The sequence below is a fragment of the Zonotrichia albicollis genome, chromosome 9 (assembly GCF_047830755.1).
Source record: "Zonotrichia albicollis isolate bZonAlb1 chromosome 9, bZonAlb1.hap1, whole genome shotgun sequence".
In the NCBI taxonomy this organism is placed as follows: Eukaryota; Metazoa; Chordata; class Aves; order Passeriformes; family Passerellidae; genus Zonotrichia; species Zonotrichia albicollis.
In genome coordinates, this window is record NC_133827.1 from 25,955,501 (window position 1) to 25,972,042 (window position 16,542).

Here is a 16,542-nt window from a genome sequence, read left to right on the forward strand (position 1 = left end):
GATTTGTTCTAGATCTTTAAGACCCTTAACAGCCTGACTCATTAAGAATCACACAGAGCTCAATCATCTATGCACCTAAAATTCAGAAGAGGTCTTGGCTAAGCAGACTTTTTGAAACCACAACATTGAGAACAGTGTTTATCAGTTTCTGGTTTTGTTTCATACAAAGAGAAATGGATATTAAAAATAAAGAAAATTTTCACTCTCAGTCCCCTCTAAGACTAAAAAAAAAAAAAAAAAAATCAGACCTGCTTCATGCATTTCTGGGGTACATATTTCCCTCAGGGACTTGAAAATCCTACTGTTTGTAGCTATAAACTTGTCACATTTAAAGTATTACATTCATTTGAGAAAGAAAAAATCACCAAGAATGCTCTCACAAGACAGGCAACAATACATCCCCACAAGTCATAAAACCTGATCAACCAATTTTTAAACAGCATGGACAGACATGAGCCAAAATGTCTTATTAAAGTGTTCTACTGCAGTTTCACACTTCTGAGATAAATTACTCAACCCCAAGACCCTTTCACAAAAGAGATTTTCTCCAAGAACCTGCCTTACAGCAAGAGCATTGAACAGGATGCAGAGGAAGGGATTTTGCAGCCTGAGATGTCCATGATAATTTTGTATTTTAACAAAGGTAAAGTTACAGTTTAAGGGAATGAATTACAAGTCTAATAAAATAATTTATCCTGTCTGTATGGAACATGAGGGTATTCTTTTTCCTCGTGCATTTTCTAAGAGGTCTTACTATATAAATAACTACTCAAGGCGTTCCATGTAAGTGCTCTGCATTTATATACTTGCAAAAGAAACTTACTGACTACATGAACATCCAAACTCTTCAGGTAACTTACTACGTAGCAAATGATTTGACAAGCCTATTGCTGTGGTCATTTGAGGAATAGTAAATTTATACTCTTCATAACTCCAGTCAAAGAAACTCATACTTTAACAACAGAAAGTAAGTCAACTTAACCAAACTTGTCTTTGACTCTAAGAGAGAGTCTCAACCGTTGCATTTTAGGCTGCTCAAACCCCTTTGGATCAGCAGTAATTCCTGTTGTCCATAATAGCAGTGGGGGTGTGGAGTTGTTGGTTTTATTTTTATTACCGTTGTTATTTTTGTTATCTCATTGAAAACACTGCTCTTGGGCTTGCCGTTACACTACATTTGTTATTTATACTTAATTGTTTTTGCTACAATTTCTTATTGATACATGCTTCAGACCCATAAACCCCCCTACATTTTGTACTTACACTTGTGCTCCACATTTTCAGTTTCCCTGAGGAAGCACAGCTCAGTAAAAACATTGTTCCCTTTCATTCATGGCAACCAAACCTTTCAGCTGCATTTATTGAAGCTTCTGCATTTTTAAACACATTGAAATACTGACTCTGCAGACCGGCCCACAGCTGCTTACAGGAAAACAGCGTTACCTCTGAAGCAGAAAACAAGGCTAATCTTCTCCATTTTGACCTCTGTGGAGAAGCCAGAGGCAAGCAGGGTTCTCAAAAGAAGGAGGTCAGAACCGTCCATTATGCCACAAAAAAAAAAAGTATAAAAATATAAAAAAGAGCAGTTATTATAATAGCAGGCAGAGGGAACCATGAAAACAATTGCACAGCCCTAACCACATTCTTTTGTCAATGATTATCCTCAAATAGTCCCAAGAAATGAGGCAGAAAAAAAACCCCTTAGTGGAATAACACTCATTAAGCAACTCAATTTTCAGCAGCGAGAGAGGGGCTGTCACAAATGAATTGTTCTGTGAATTCCCTTTTGGGACATTCGCCACCTGTTCATTCCCCTTCCTTGGAGCCAGAGGAGGGCTTGGAGCCCTCTCCCAGCAGCAGCTGCCTGGTGTTACATCCTGCAGCCACGCAGCACAAGCTGCGGTGCCATGAACGTGGGGTGAGGCCTGGCAGCATCAGGCAGGCCTGGACACAGTATGGCAGGCTGGGCCAGGGAACTCTCCATCACAGCACATGGGGCAGCACAAGAGTCACACCACACCAGGCCTTGGGGCTGGGCACCCCACAGCAGCCCCTAAGAGAAGGACATGGCCAGCCAGTGCCTCACTGCCACCATGGTGCCTTTGTGCAGCCGACCAAGGCTGATGGGCCCACACAAAGGCTCGCCTCACAAATCGGCTGCAGCAATCCCAGTTTTCAGGTACCTTCTATCAATTGCTTTCCTTGTTTCCCATGGTTTTTTTCTCCAATTCTGATGGGCAGACTACTGACTACAAAGAGAATTTCTTTTAGCATGCAGATCAAACTAGATAATCAAGCTTTAATGTGAGTTTGGACTAAAAATGTAGGGGTTGTCAAACTTAGAGGCTTGGACTAGAAACTTAGGGGTTTGACACTCTTAGAAATAACATAATAGAAGACCACAATGTCTACATCTCCTGATTTGGAATTAATTTCCTTATACAAAGGTCTCTTTAAGTGAAGATGTACCCTAGCAGCTTCTTACAAGCACAAACTCTTGCACTGCAACAACATTCCTGATGGTGACTGGCCTGGGAAGATATAAAAGAGAACTGTTCCGATGGTCTAATTCAGCTAAGCACTTAAACAAACTACTTTCAATCCTGCATTTATCATACTGACCTGAGGCCTTCATGGAGATGCTTAATGAAAAGATTGCTTCTTTTTCAGTAGCTGTGAACATCATGCTGTGGGTCCCTTACCTCAGGTCTGTGAATTACCATTGTAAACACCATTTTTACTGTCAGTTTTTTCTCCTTCTGATGACCTACACTTCTTTCCAGTGTTTCTCAAAGACTGTGCTGCTATGTGTTATTGCATTTTATAAAAAAAACCCCAAAGCACAGTAGAGGTTGCTGGCTGCAATACATAAACCTTAAGAGAAAGGGAGCAGAAATCCAGACTGCAGTAAGACACCCCACTATAGGCCATGCAGGTTCAATGAGGAAGTTTCCTTTCCAATAGAAAAAGTTAGAGCAGACTTGTGCCATCTGGAGAGTGCCATGCTGGTGAGCATGAATTAGCGCATTGCATTTCAGCGGGAGCAGGAGGGAAATGCCTGGATGAGCTATTTGGGGAGCAGCAGGGGGCCCAGCAGCCCCATCTCTCTAGATGCAGATCTCCCTCTGGAAGCTGACACAGGAGCATCTTAGAGAACAGTTTCTAACTGTGTGAATTCCTTTTTCTTGCCTTTTCTCTGACTTCACTACTAGGAAGTTTCTGTTGCTGCTTTTCATGCTGTGTTAGACTTAATGCTTCACATTGAGGCCAAAGTCTCAGGGTTGTGAGGCTACATCAAAAATGGGTGTGAAGAGAAGGCAAAAAGCTGCAGAGGATGAGAACGAGAGGTTTCTTCTGTGGCTGGTTTAGCAGTGTCACCTCTCTAATTATGACCACATCCTTAGATTTCTTTGGATCTTAGCAGGAGGTGGGCAGGCTTTGTGCGGGAGTGAGACTTAAGTTTTGCAGTGTAAAAAGAAGCTTGACTTACCAGAGGAGGCTGTTTCCAAGCAATGGCTGTGTAAGCTTGATGTCTATGATATACTTTCTGGAGGTAAGCACCAGGAACCTTGCCAATTCTTGTTGCTCTTGAAATCAATTCTAATTACACCTAAAAAACTGCAAAAACATAAAGCAAGAACAAACTGGATGGTGTCATTGCATTGCAAGAGTTCTATTGTCACTACAGTGCAAGGGTTCCATATTATTAGAGTTTTGTATCTCCTTGATGCTTTCTTGTAGGCAGCTCCTCCAAGCACTGCCTCTTCCTTGTCCTCACAGCAGCCAAGTGACTCCAGTTCCCATCAACCAACCAATCCACTCTTTTATAACACTCTTCTGATTGGCTACAGCTGTGGCCTGTTAACATCAGGCCTGCTCCTAATCCTTAATAATTGGCTCAGCCCCAACTCTTTTTGGGGTAAGATTACATTCTACACCATCTTCATTTACCCATATTGTATCCCCCTACAACTAGACACTGTTAGTTATCGGAAAAACATCAGGAGAAAAAGCGAGTAACAGAGTGGTTGATAGGATTGTTCCATGGCTTTCCAGAATGTTACATGTCATTACAGAGTATATATATAGGTTAATGCTCTAAAGGTATAGCTCATGACATGGAATGAAAAATCACCATATTAGTTTAAGGTGTGTTTTTAAACTTTTATATCTTTTCTCCTTTTTTTTCTTTTTCTTTTCATAGCTTAAAAAGAATGAGCCTAAAATGTAAGTCTAAGCTTCAAGTAGGGTCTTGGTAGTCAGAGTTCAGTTGGTTTTTTTTTTTTTTTTGTCTGTGTGTGGGCTGTTGGAATCCAGACAGGCAAAGGGAGCAAAGGTTTGGCCGTTGGGCTGAAGGCTATTTCTGCGGTTTGTGCATGGTGGCATTACTGTTGGCATAATTCCCTTGTTCAGCAGTTCAGCAGTTTAGGTTGAGGTGCATTATGGATAAATGCAGATGAAGATCTGGAGCGCAGAATTGAAAACATCTTTGTTTCCTCGGAGACCACCATTTAAATGTTGATGAGGTTGGAGCCAAAGGCAAGACATAGGTAGGAGCTGAGAAGCCAATACAGCTTTCAGCTGATGCAGGAACAGGAAGAGAATTATTTTTACTAGGTGAAATTGGCAATTGTTGTCTCTAGTAAATTGCATGTCACTGAAATATTTTGGTAGTGCAGCCAAATTTAATTTCAGGATAAGTTGCATATTTCTTCTGCAGTTTTTATTTTCCTTTCATGTTTGTATTGAGTTTCAAATGAGAAAAGTAGAGTTCATTCTGAAGGAATAAAAATATTTAACATGTCATCTAATTAATAAATGACAAACCATACTCTATTAACCCTAAAGTATACTTTATGTGGTTTACATGCTAATGCAATGTACTGTAATTGTTAATATATGGACTCATCAGACTGTACTGACCCTAACAAGATATCTACCTATTTCTTTCAGTAGAAAATTAAAACTAAATCATCAAGAGGAACTCCTTTTCAGAGTTCAAGTATAGAATATGCTGTAGAATTATACAGTTGCACCAGGGATTGTTTAGAATTGATACTAGGAAAAAATTTTTCATGGAAAGGGTAGTCAAGTATTGGAAAAACCATCCTGGAAATATTTAAAACACATGTAGGTGTGGCACCTGGGGACATGTTTAGTTGTGGGCTTGGTAGTGCCAGGTGAATGCTTGTATTTGATGATCTTATTGGGCTTTCTCAACTCGAATGATTCTATGATTGTATATATCTTTTAAAAAAGCCTTGCAACGCTAAATTTTTTTCTTCTTTATAGAATCCTCCCAAAAAATGTACCTGTTTTATGTTGGAATCTCTTGTAGCTCTCTGATTGTTTGAAACACTTGATTCTTGTCAAGTACTGATAAACAGTGAAACGAAACTCAACAACCTCTTGGACTCTGGAGTTTCATTCTGGCTTTTTAAAGTCTGGAGGGTTGGAATGGATCTATCTGCCCTGTGCTACTTTGAATCTTTTTCTCTGCCTGTGGGTTGGCATCCTAAAGTTTGATCTCTTCTCATTTGAAGAGAATCTTATTTTCCCTGCATCCATTGTGAGTGATCCTCCCTAAATTTCAGTGTCTGGAAGGCTGGAATTTGTTTGTGGACACTTAGCAGCTCACAGTAAGCAGTGCAGCATTCCAGATCTGCATTTTTAACGTTTTCCTTCTTAGAAAGATGTTATGGACTGTTATATTTAGTTTCAAAACAGCGAAATCCTCATTTCCCACTTCGCTCACTCTGATCCTTTACTGGATCCTTTTCAAGGTTATTCAGCCTTCCCTGGGGTTTTGCTGCCCAGTTTACCTCTCTGTTTCCAGCTGCAGTTCCCAAACTCTGCTGTGGGACTTTTAAGGAAAACTACAAGATGTTCTATCCTTGAAGGCTGTGTGAACTAGTATTAACAAGGTGGTGTTAAGAGTTCTACAAGCACTGTTTTTCCTCCAGAGATGTAAATTATTCCTGTGCAATAGCTGATCTCTACCAGTGCAGCAAATAACATCGTGTACTGTCTTCCATTTTTAAGAAATAGTAAGAGTTTGAGACAGTTTTTGTTTGACAGGTGCAATTTTCTTAAATCTGGCACTGGAAATACAATTTCTTACAATGGGAGAGGTATAGCAAGAAAATCAAGCCAGTATATTTCCATGTATCTGTGCACATTATTTAAAATTACATCTTGTTGTAAAGCCTTGTTTAAGGACATATCAAAGTGTAATTTTTTTAAGGTGTTCACTGTTCTATATTATACAGCTGGTAAATTTAGGGGAGAAGCGTTATTGTCCTCATCAGAGACATCAGGTTGGTGTGGGAAGACAGGAGTCATATTCTGAACAGATGTGCAGTGCTTTTGAAATCATGTATGCAGGCATTCTGCTTGCAACGTGGAGGAAATGTGTTCATCTCTAATGAATATGGCTCTAAGGCTGCAATTAAAACTGTGACTTGTGCTCATTTCTATTAACTGCTTCAGCTGTGCCGTTGTTGCTCCTAATAGGCAATAATACTTAAACTGACATTGGGAGAACCAAAGCGTGTTGCATTTGCAATTGTTTGCTTTAAAGTAAATTTTACTTCATTGTAACTGTCCAGCATGATTATTTGGGAATCACTGCTGATAACTGAATGCTTAGAGCCATTATGAAGGAGAAGCGAATCAGCTTTCAGGAACTGACTCATTGTGAGACAGTAAAATGTTTTCCCATTCTGGCCGACTAAAGAAGTTTCACTTAGCAATAATGATTAAAAGGAAAAAAAAGGTTTTTTTAAAAGATTTTAAAACTAAATGAAATTGGAAAACAGCTGCTGAGAAGAATTTCCAGTAAACTCTTTCATCTGTAAGGTTCAGAGCAACCTCTAGGTCAATCACTTTGCAGTAATATGTGGAAATCTAAATGCCTTAATTAAGCAAGTTTTAAATAGCAAAAGGGGACGTAGAAATTGTTGGCTTTAATGTATTTATACATCTATGCTTTTCAGCAGTTGGGGGAGAAGTGTGCTAATCTCAAGTCAAAATGAAATATCTATTATATCCTCAAAATTTCTGTAGAACTTCATCTGCTTGGTAAGTACTGCCACATGGTGTTAGCATAACTAACTAACCTGATGGAGGAAGATACTCTTATCTGAGGCAGTTTAATCAATCCTTATGATGGTTATCAAATATAATGTCTTCAAGGGGCCCTGTGTTAGATTGCATACTGATGGGCAGGCAATTGCCTAATGGAGTACATTCCATGCATTTAGTGAGTGAAAACAATGATCTTGGCTAGAAACAAGATGTAACTCTTAGATGTTTCAGATGACTGCTTTGTCTGCTAAAAGAAAAAGAAATAGTATTTCAAATAATACAACTCATTACTATTTACAAATTCTTTTTTACTTTAAAAGAGAGATATTTAAAAGTACTGTTCTGTGCTGTTTTCTTTTATTGTTAGAGAATTTGAAAAGCCCCCCTCCTTCTCAATGATCCTACACCATAAGTGAATAAAGTTCCTGGGATAACTGTGGAGGATGTTTGAGTCTAAACCATGATTGTAAATCTAGTTATAAAAGTTCACAGAGCAGCAAGATAACCAAAAACCAGACTGCTGCTATGTTGGTGTTTGTGAGAATAGAAATGAACTTGAGTATTTTGGGTCAGCATATTCTTGTAAAACAAACAAATACACAATTAAGAAGCAGTATTTAATTGCAGGTTAAACTGCAGTACTTGGGACAGCTGTGAGGAGCAGGTGAGCAGCACTGACAGCAATGAGCCATGGAGTGCCCAGGGGCACTGACCAACCACCAAAGGGAACAGAGGGCACACAGGGCAGTGCATCAACAGGAGGGGATAAAAGGCTGGGCTAAGGAACAAGAAGGGCAGCTGCTTGCAGCCTTCTGAAGTGATGTGATGTCTATGTATGGCCTGTAACTGGGAGAAGTGAGTGAAGCGTCATTCTCAGTAACTTTTGAGTTTCTGTCTTGAAAGGCCTTCCTTGGATTGAAAGGAGAAGGATTTTAGTGTGAGGTTTCAGCTCTTATCTCTGGGCTGTTACTTTCATCCCCTTGCAGTTCATGGCCTTCAGGACTCCACTGCAGCAGTGTCAAGGCAGTGTGAATGAGGCAAGTTTTTTCTCATATATTATGCTTCTGGGTCTTGCCCAGTGGATAAATAAAAGTCCTTAATATGTTTGAGGCACCTGCATGGATGCCGGTTTGTTGACTTAGCTAGTCTTTTTGTATATACAAATGCAATTGATTGACTCCAAAGGTCTTTCATCTCAATTAGAACAATGAATACCCAGGGCTACTTCCTTCTGATGAGCAGAAATGATAAAAAAATGAATGTATTATTTCCTTTTTAGTGATTATCCCAGGATATGCTCTGTAGTTTTAGAACTGCCAGCTCTGGCCTTATCACTGTAACGTGTCCTCACCATCTGTTCACGGTTTTGTTGGTGAAGAACTGAGGCTTAATTGGTGCTTAATATTAATCAAACAGTGATAACAAAGGAAAAGTCATTACTAAGACTAAAGTGAATTGGTAGCAAAGATACTGTGGCAACAGCTATCATTGCTCTTGTTGTCTGGAGCACTGGCTTCTGACAGAAGTTAGGCTATTTGTATAAAAGACCTATTTACAAGAATGGCAATTTCCCACGCAATACTTAAAGGGAACCATTGAGTAATGGTGACACATCCTCCAGATTCACCCAAGTTCACCCAGGTGATGCTGTGTAAGAAGGAAATGGCAGATTAATCATCAAATATAAAATGAGGAAAAAGTGGGTAGGCAGCAGTACCACTGAAAATACTTGCTAGAAGACCACAAACTGAGCATAAAGCTTCTGCTGCTGCTTGAAAAAAAGCAATGAACTTGCTCTTGGGTGATTGAATAGACTCATACTATGTAAGACCTTATTACAGTCCTGGAGGTTCTCTTTTAGGGGCCATGTTTTGAGAATGATATAGACAAAACCTGCAGCTTTCTGCTTTATCCTTGTTCTCTTAGATAACACAAGCTATGAGGAGAATTTCAGATGATTAATTTAGAGCGTGTGGAAGTTTGTTGTGAACAGAAAGGTGAACTGATGTTCTCTGTCTCCCACTGAGAGCAGAATAAGGGGTTGTTAGCTGCATTTTCAGGCTGGAAAAGGTTTCACAAGAAGATGGTCTGTTTTCCATCACTGGAAGCCTTTATTGACAGGTTAATTGCACCTGTGTGGGTTGGATTATGTATCTCTCTCTTGACTTGGAGCAGGGCAGTGGATGACACAGCTTTTCTAGGTTTATTTTCAGTGAATCATGTAGCATATGGAATATTTTAAAGTGATGATATCAATGTCTAGCAGAATTGTTTATGCAGGTTTTCAAAGTTATAGGTATAACTATAAAGTTATAGATATAACTTTATTAAAGAAGACTGGAAGATCAAGAAACACTCAGGGTTTTGTCCCAAAGTTTGGATCCTTGATTTCAACTTTGATTTCTGGCTTTTTTGGCTGAGCAGATGGGATCAGTCCCATCTCAGTGTGCTGTAATGATGATTGCAACTCTTGTTGAAGTACTTGGAATATTTATAATTCAGAGATTAAATTAGTTTCAAATTGTTTGTAAAATTAGTGCATGCTGTTGATCCTACATAGTTGTTGTTATCTTTATGGCAGTTTTTTTTCAACTTAGCAAATATGGGCATAAACCCTGTCTTACTGTAATCTGGAAAGCAAGGACACTGACTTGGGACATTCCAGAATTTCAAAGTCCCTTCCCCTGCATAAGTGCTGAAATCTTGAGAGCTAAATTTAGCCCAGGGCATTTTTATTTTTTTCAAGCTGAAAAGAGATCTATGAACTCCTAAAATAGCAACTTTTTCTGGCATTGATGACACAGTAGCTGCACTAATATTGCTGCTGTGTAGTCTAAGGGCGTTTTTTAAGATAAAATTTACAGAAAATAAAAATATGCAAATTCCAGAAAATGTTTAACTAGAAATAAAGGGAGTTTGTTGCTTTCAGCATAATAACTGAAATATAGAACTTCTGTTCCCTTTTAAAACACAACTCTGCCATAACATCCAGAAATACTTCCTATTAATAATTTTTTCAGGCTTTGCCAGCTTGTAAATAGTGCCACACTATTTACACTGGAAAAAGTTAGTCCCCAAAATAAAATGGAAATCAGAAACACCACAATAGCTATATATGATGTATTGAGCATTCATAATGCTGAGCTACTGTTAAAGGTCTAAAAAGCAGATTGGCCAGCAAATGAGGTAGTGTGCCAGGCTGCTGCTAAGAGCCCAGACAGAAGTAGCTTACTGCTTGATTAAACTGGTGCAGCACAAAAATGGGTGGAGAGGAGAGAGCAAGGTTTTGTGGCTGCCTGCAGAGCCCAGATGCTCTGTGCCTTTGTCACAGAGTGCTGCCAGCACATTTTTGTACAGGCTGGAGATGGGGCAAGGCCACAGCACAGGAGTGCTGCAGCTTCTGCTGCTCTGTGGAGTAGGAGGAGGTGTGATCGACCAAGCCCCTTCAAAAGCATGCCCTGATTTGGATGGATTTTCCCCTTGGGAATACTGAACACTGCACAACCAGCAGAACACCTTCTGGGTCAATGATTTGGTTTTAAGGATCAGGGATCTAGCAGAGCAAAATACTCGAGTTCTTCCCTTCTATCCCAATTTCTTCTAAGTCATCAAAGCCTTAGATATTTGTAAAGAGTCATGTTAAATCTGAACAAAAAGAAATCCTGTTTGAGTATTCATCTAGTTTTTCATGCAATGAGTTTTGTTTTGCTGTGTTGCAGATTATTTCAGTCCTTTCTAAACACTCAAGGTCCACTGTGACTTTGGGTTTCTGCAGCACCAAGCACCATGCAGACACTTTATATAATACCACACCAGTGTTTTTAATTTTTTATCAGTACATATTAAAACTTATACTTGCTTTAATGTCTTAGACGTAACCTCAATGCGAAGTCCTGTATGGAATTATCTACTGAAAGAATATTTCTATTCTTTGTCCTACATGGTACCTTTTTGAGAAGAGGTGCAGTCCTGGTTCTTAAATTATTGTGAAAGATCAGGTGCCTTGTAAGACTTCTCTGCTATTACAATGCTGCTGTTTGAAAGAGTTAATTAAATATTTAAGTATCTAAATTTTCACTTGGTGTTTCTTAGTCACTTTCTAAGGTGTTGGTTAGTAAAATAGGAGAATCTGCAGAGCTAAAAAAATCTGAACAAGAGTAATTTTAAAAAAGGACAAAAACTGAAAAAGAAAAATCCCAAACCCTCTCATATCTGTTTGTCTAGAAAATGCAAAAAACTGCTCAGGACTTCTTTTGCACTTGACCAGAACTGAAAGGGAAGTAACAGCTTGGTTTGGAAACTATTTATATCTGATTACTTGTCCCTTGAGTTGTGTGGTTCTGCCATAAGGGTTTCACAGAAGCAAACCTTCCAAAGCAAATAAATAAATAAAATCCCAGCTGACAAGCTAATATAAATGGTATGAAACAGAAGGGTAAATGGGGAGGGGGGTGGGGGGAACTGATTTGACATAAACAAATTAGAGCTGTTGACAGTGTGGGTGATTTTGAGAAATGCAGTTCCATTAAATTCACAGATATGAATCCTGACAAATAACAAGCCATGGCAATTTATATAAACAAGGAAAGGAAATAATGAGTGGATGCGGAAGTCTAACAAGAATTTGGTTGTTATTGCAGCACAAAACATTGTGGCAGTATGGACAGAAAAACTGAGAGCCCCTGCCATGATGAGGCAGCACTAACCTGCACTGTCTCACTGGAAACAACCACAATACTGTGCCAGGATGAGAAGTTTGGAGGAATTAATGTAATTCTTTGCCTTTCACGCTTCTTATAGAAAAACCAGAAAGCACATTATTAGATTGTAAAGTCAGAAAAATACTGAGGTCTCTCAGAGCTATGCTGTAGAGGAAAGTTCTGACCCAAGGCTAATCCAAGCTATCAGACCCTTTGCACTATACAAGCTGCGTGTATGTGGCTTTTTGGCCCCCAGACCTCCTTTTAATTAATCTGGTGTTTTATCTGCTTCACACTGAAGTTTCTGTGCAGGCATGTGGTAGTTGTTCTGTGGAAATGGTCAATACCACACTTGATGTGCTGCTTCCTGCCTGCAGGCACCTCATGGGATTTATATCCTTCTCTTCTTTTTTGTGAGAAGAGCCTTTTCCACCTTTTGTTGAGGGTTCTTAATGAACAAATCTTTTAAATATTCAAAGCACTGTATTTATTTAGATAAAAGCTGTTAATTAAAAATGACTGGCCATATGGCCATTAAGACTAACATGTAGTTGGATATAGAGGAAATGAATATTTTAGATAATAAAGGACTGTTTTAGAAAATAGCAACTTCCTTGATATTATTTTTCATGTAGGTTTAACAATGTAGTGGTGATTGGTAGCCTGCAGTGGTTTGCACTAAAGAACGTGGTTTTCTTTTCTTTTATGTTTTTAATCCTCACTATTGAAAATTGGCCATTACAAAAAAAAAGCCACAAAAGAAAAGCCTCAAGGAGAGCCAGATGGCTGAATATTGGCATTTGAAATAAAAATAAAACATTCAGCTATACATATGTCTCTTAAATACTTAGCTGTAGTCCTTTGTTTGTTAGCCAGACTGTCTTTATTGCTTTTGCAGTGGTAAATTTGAACTTGCTTTGCTTATTTTTCAGTAGATCAAAGTTGAGCAAAAATGTGGTTAAGGAAATTTTAGTGCTTATTGGTTCTAGCCCCAAATCGGATACAAGGTCAGGATTTTGCCAGATGTCCTAACCTGAAGTCTGGCAGGTTTGTTTGCTTTCTTTGAAGCTCTGCCCATGGATTGGGATATTATTAGCAACCTTTTGAACACGCCTCAGCTTTTCCTGATAACGCTGCTGTTGTATGAAATTTTGCTGATACTGAAAATCTTTAAACTTTGTCTGTAGTGATGATGTCCTTGTTGCCTGGAATCCTGTTGTGAAAAATGAGCAACAGTTTAGGAAAACTTGTGTGTAGATAAGCAGATATTACCAAAAACTGACAAGTATGGTGGAGGCATATGAAAGCCCTACAGAAGCCCAGCCAGCTCCTGGAGCAATCTAAGAAATTCCCTGCCGGTGTTCAGTGTATTTCATCTGATACATAAAAGAGCAACCATTGTATTGTTACTGCATTGACACCCTCCTGCTCTGGTGGAAAAATTTCCTTTTAATATTTCCTGTGCTTTCTAGTTTTAATAGTCAGGACACACATTTGAAGACAGTGATTGATGCTACCCTAGTCTTCAATTAATGCCACTGATAATGCAACTTTGGAAAATGTGTCTGTCAGGTATCCAGTGATGTGGATAGTGCCTAAATGGAACCTGCTGTTTTCTTTCTACCATCTTGGTTCAAAAGACCCTTGATGGAAATGGGCATGTTTGAGTTTCTCTCAGCTATGTGAGAAAGCTGAAGAGGTTACAGTTCAGTCCAGTCAGGCCTGTTTCCCTTTTCCTATTTCTGTCTCAGTTTAGAGATGAAGTTGAGCTGGGTTTTGTGTGTTCCTAGCCTGAACTTGCTTTCAGGGAGACTTTGCTACTGTGTCAGAAACTTCTCTCCTTCCTGTCTCAAGACTAATAATGCAATCTGAAGGACCAAACTGCTGGCATTTGAAATTCAAAATGTGGTAAGAAAACTCCATGATGTAAATTAAAATTGCCATGGATTATTGATTGGTGTACCCCTGTGAAGTCTCTTTCAGATTTTTTTACGACCTTCATCTTTTGCCCTATTTGCCAAGGAGTGCTATGAACTTTTGTGACATGTGAGACTAAATACCATTTTGGCAAGTCCCTGTGTATCTAGGGAAGGCTGTGGGTGGTTGTAGCTCTACCCACCTTACTCTCATTGCTGTAGGGAGCAAAGGAGGCATGAGCAGAAATGAGACGTGGTGGGGGCTGGACTGGTGGTGTTCCATCAGGTCTTCACTGTCAAAGTTGCTGCCTACAGCACTATATTTTTAGAGCAGTTATATATTACAGTAATGCCAGATGCTCTGAAGGAAGATTTGGAGAGTGAAAAACGGATTAAGGTTTATTGTAAAATTTCTAAATCTGTGTGAAGACATGCAAGATCTGATTCCTGTTCTTCAGTACAGGGATGATTCACCACCCTGAGAAATATTAGGAAAGAAATAGGCCTATCTAACTGCTTTAGATTTCTGCTTCAAGTAGATAAAAGCTTATTTAAAATAGTTCAATTTTGAAATAACTTTTAAGTAAGCACAGAGTTTTCACTTTTTCTTAGTTCTTAATTTATCCCAGTTGTCTCACACAGCAGCAATAGCCAGCAGAGATTTCCAGCACTTTTCTGTACTCACAGATGCTACTTGCCCAATAAATGAATAAAAAGTTCAGTCTAAGTTTGTGTCTGGCACCTGACTGGCAGAAACACTTAGTACAAAGTCAGATATCTGACCTACAGAAAACCCAAGTAATGTTTGAAATATTAATGAATAGCAGAATTATAGATGAGTAGACACAAAATATTTTGACTGTTCAAATATTGGTAGTGTTTAATATTTGTAAATTAATTCAGCCACCAGACATTTTGATCTATTCTGGTTACTCAAAAACTGCAGCTGCAGAAGCCATGTACAATTCCTGAATATATAAAAATGAAATGGAAAATACTGGGTTCTGCTTCTGAGACAACAGAAGATGACTTAAACAAAAGCTGTCATTGCAGATGTTATCACAGGTTAGGGACTCTGTGCTGCATATACTTGAAGTTCCACAGATAATTAGACTAGATGCCCTCTGAACAACCCTATTCCAAATAATGAAATCCTGTTTGTCCAAGGAATCTAAAACCCCTTGGGTGCAGACAGGGATTTGGGGTAATTTTGTCCCACAGCTAAGGTCTTGTTTCTGCAATGGCAAGTTGTAGTTCTGAAGGGCCTTTCTTGAATCCACTAAAAGCAGCTGTCTGGTGTGACATACTCAGAGCAGATCAAGTTCCACAGGAATTGTTGTATTCCTAGTGTTAGCAGTGATCATTCTACCCTTCACTGTGAATGTTTGTCTGCACAAGGTGTAGCACTGTGTTCAGCAGCCTCATCTTTTTTGATGTCAGTTTCCTTGATTGTGTTCTTCCTACACAGTCTTTCACAAGAAACGTGAACAAAACCTGGGTCCAGCAGAAACAAAGAAAAAAAAAGAGGACCAGAACCTGGGTCCTCTCTTCACTTTCCTTTTCTTCTAAGACTGTGTAATCTCTTCCACAGCAAGGATGAGAAATCTCCAGGAAGTTTGTCATTGCTAGGAATGTCTCACTGTTCCTGAGATTTTGGTGAGATTTTGGTTTACTGTGTATATAAAGGAGAAACTCAAGAGATTTCCTGGAAGATCAGCAGTGGAGGGTCACATACAGACTTGTATTCCAAAATACACGGTGCTGCTCCTTATGGAACATGTAGTTGCTACTCCTTATGGAATAGGCAGTTAAGGCAGGGACTGAGCCTTTCTGCGTGCTGGACAAGGTGGTCAGGCTGATCAGAAACAAAAATCTCTTGAGATATGGCTCCCAGGAATTTGCACATAATAAACAAGTCTTTGCTGTGTGCTTGAGTGTGAGGTGGTATATCACATCCCTGTCGGGATCCTGCAGGATGATTTTAGAAGCCTGTATGTCTGTAAGGGAGTTCAATAGGTTATAATGAATGTCCAAATTGTACATTATTGTTCAGTGAGGTGCAAGCTTTGTGGGAAATCCATATCAGGGAAGGAATTTCTGTGCTCGTCAGTGAGCCAGTGGTATCATGATCTATATGAGCTGATTTGGGCCAGTCCTGTTAGACTGCAGACTGCCTCCTGTGGTTATAGGGCAGAGAATGGCAGTAACTTCAGCTCAAACACCACTGTCTGGGTCTCATCCAATGCACTGCGTTTTAAGAGGCCAAGAGTAATATTTGAGTGCATCATACTGACCAGTGGTACAAAAGAAGGGGCTTTCTTGAGTTGGCTGCTAGAATTTCTGTATGAATCCATAATGGAACTTCCCGATAATTCCCACTGCTCAAGTTTAATCTAGATATTTTACTGTGTTTCTCCCTACATTTGTTGAGACCATTGTTAAGGAACCCTCTTACATTCTCATTTATATTTATAAAACCCTTCCACTTTACCAGATGGAAATGTATTCACTGACTCTATCTTATTTAATGTGAAAGTCAGTCTGTCTGTTCCATGTATATCCCTACATCAGGTCTGTTTTCAATCCTTTGTGTCACCCTCCCAGTTAATTTGTCTAAATTGTGCAGTGACAACATTTACTCTTTAAGCCAAAATCCCTTAGCTCATGTCTGTCTTTATTGCCTTTCTTCCTCCTTGAAGCTATATGCAATTAAACCTCAGTGAAATGTGAAGCACCAGAAATGTTAGACTATCTTGGCAATGAAGAGGCATGAAACAGATGAATAATGAGAAGCACAAGATAAGAAGCAGTAATGCCACTTCATTCTGGAGTGCCTATTC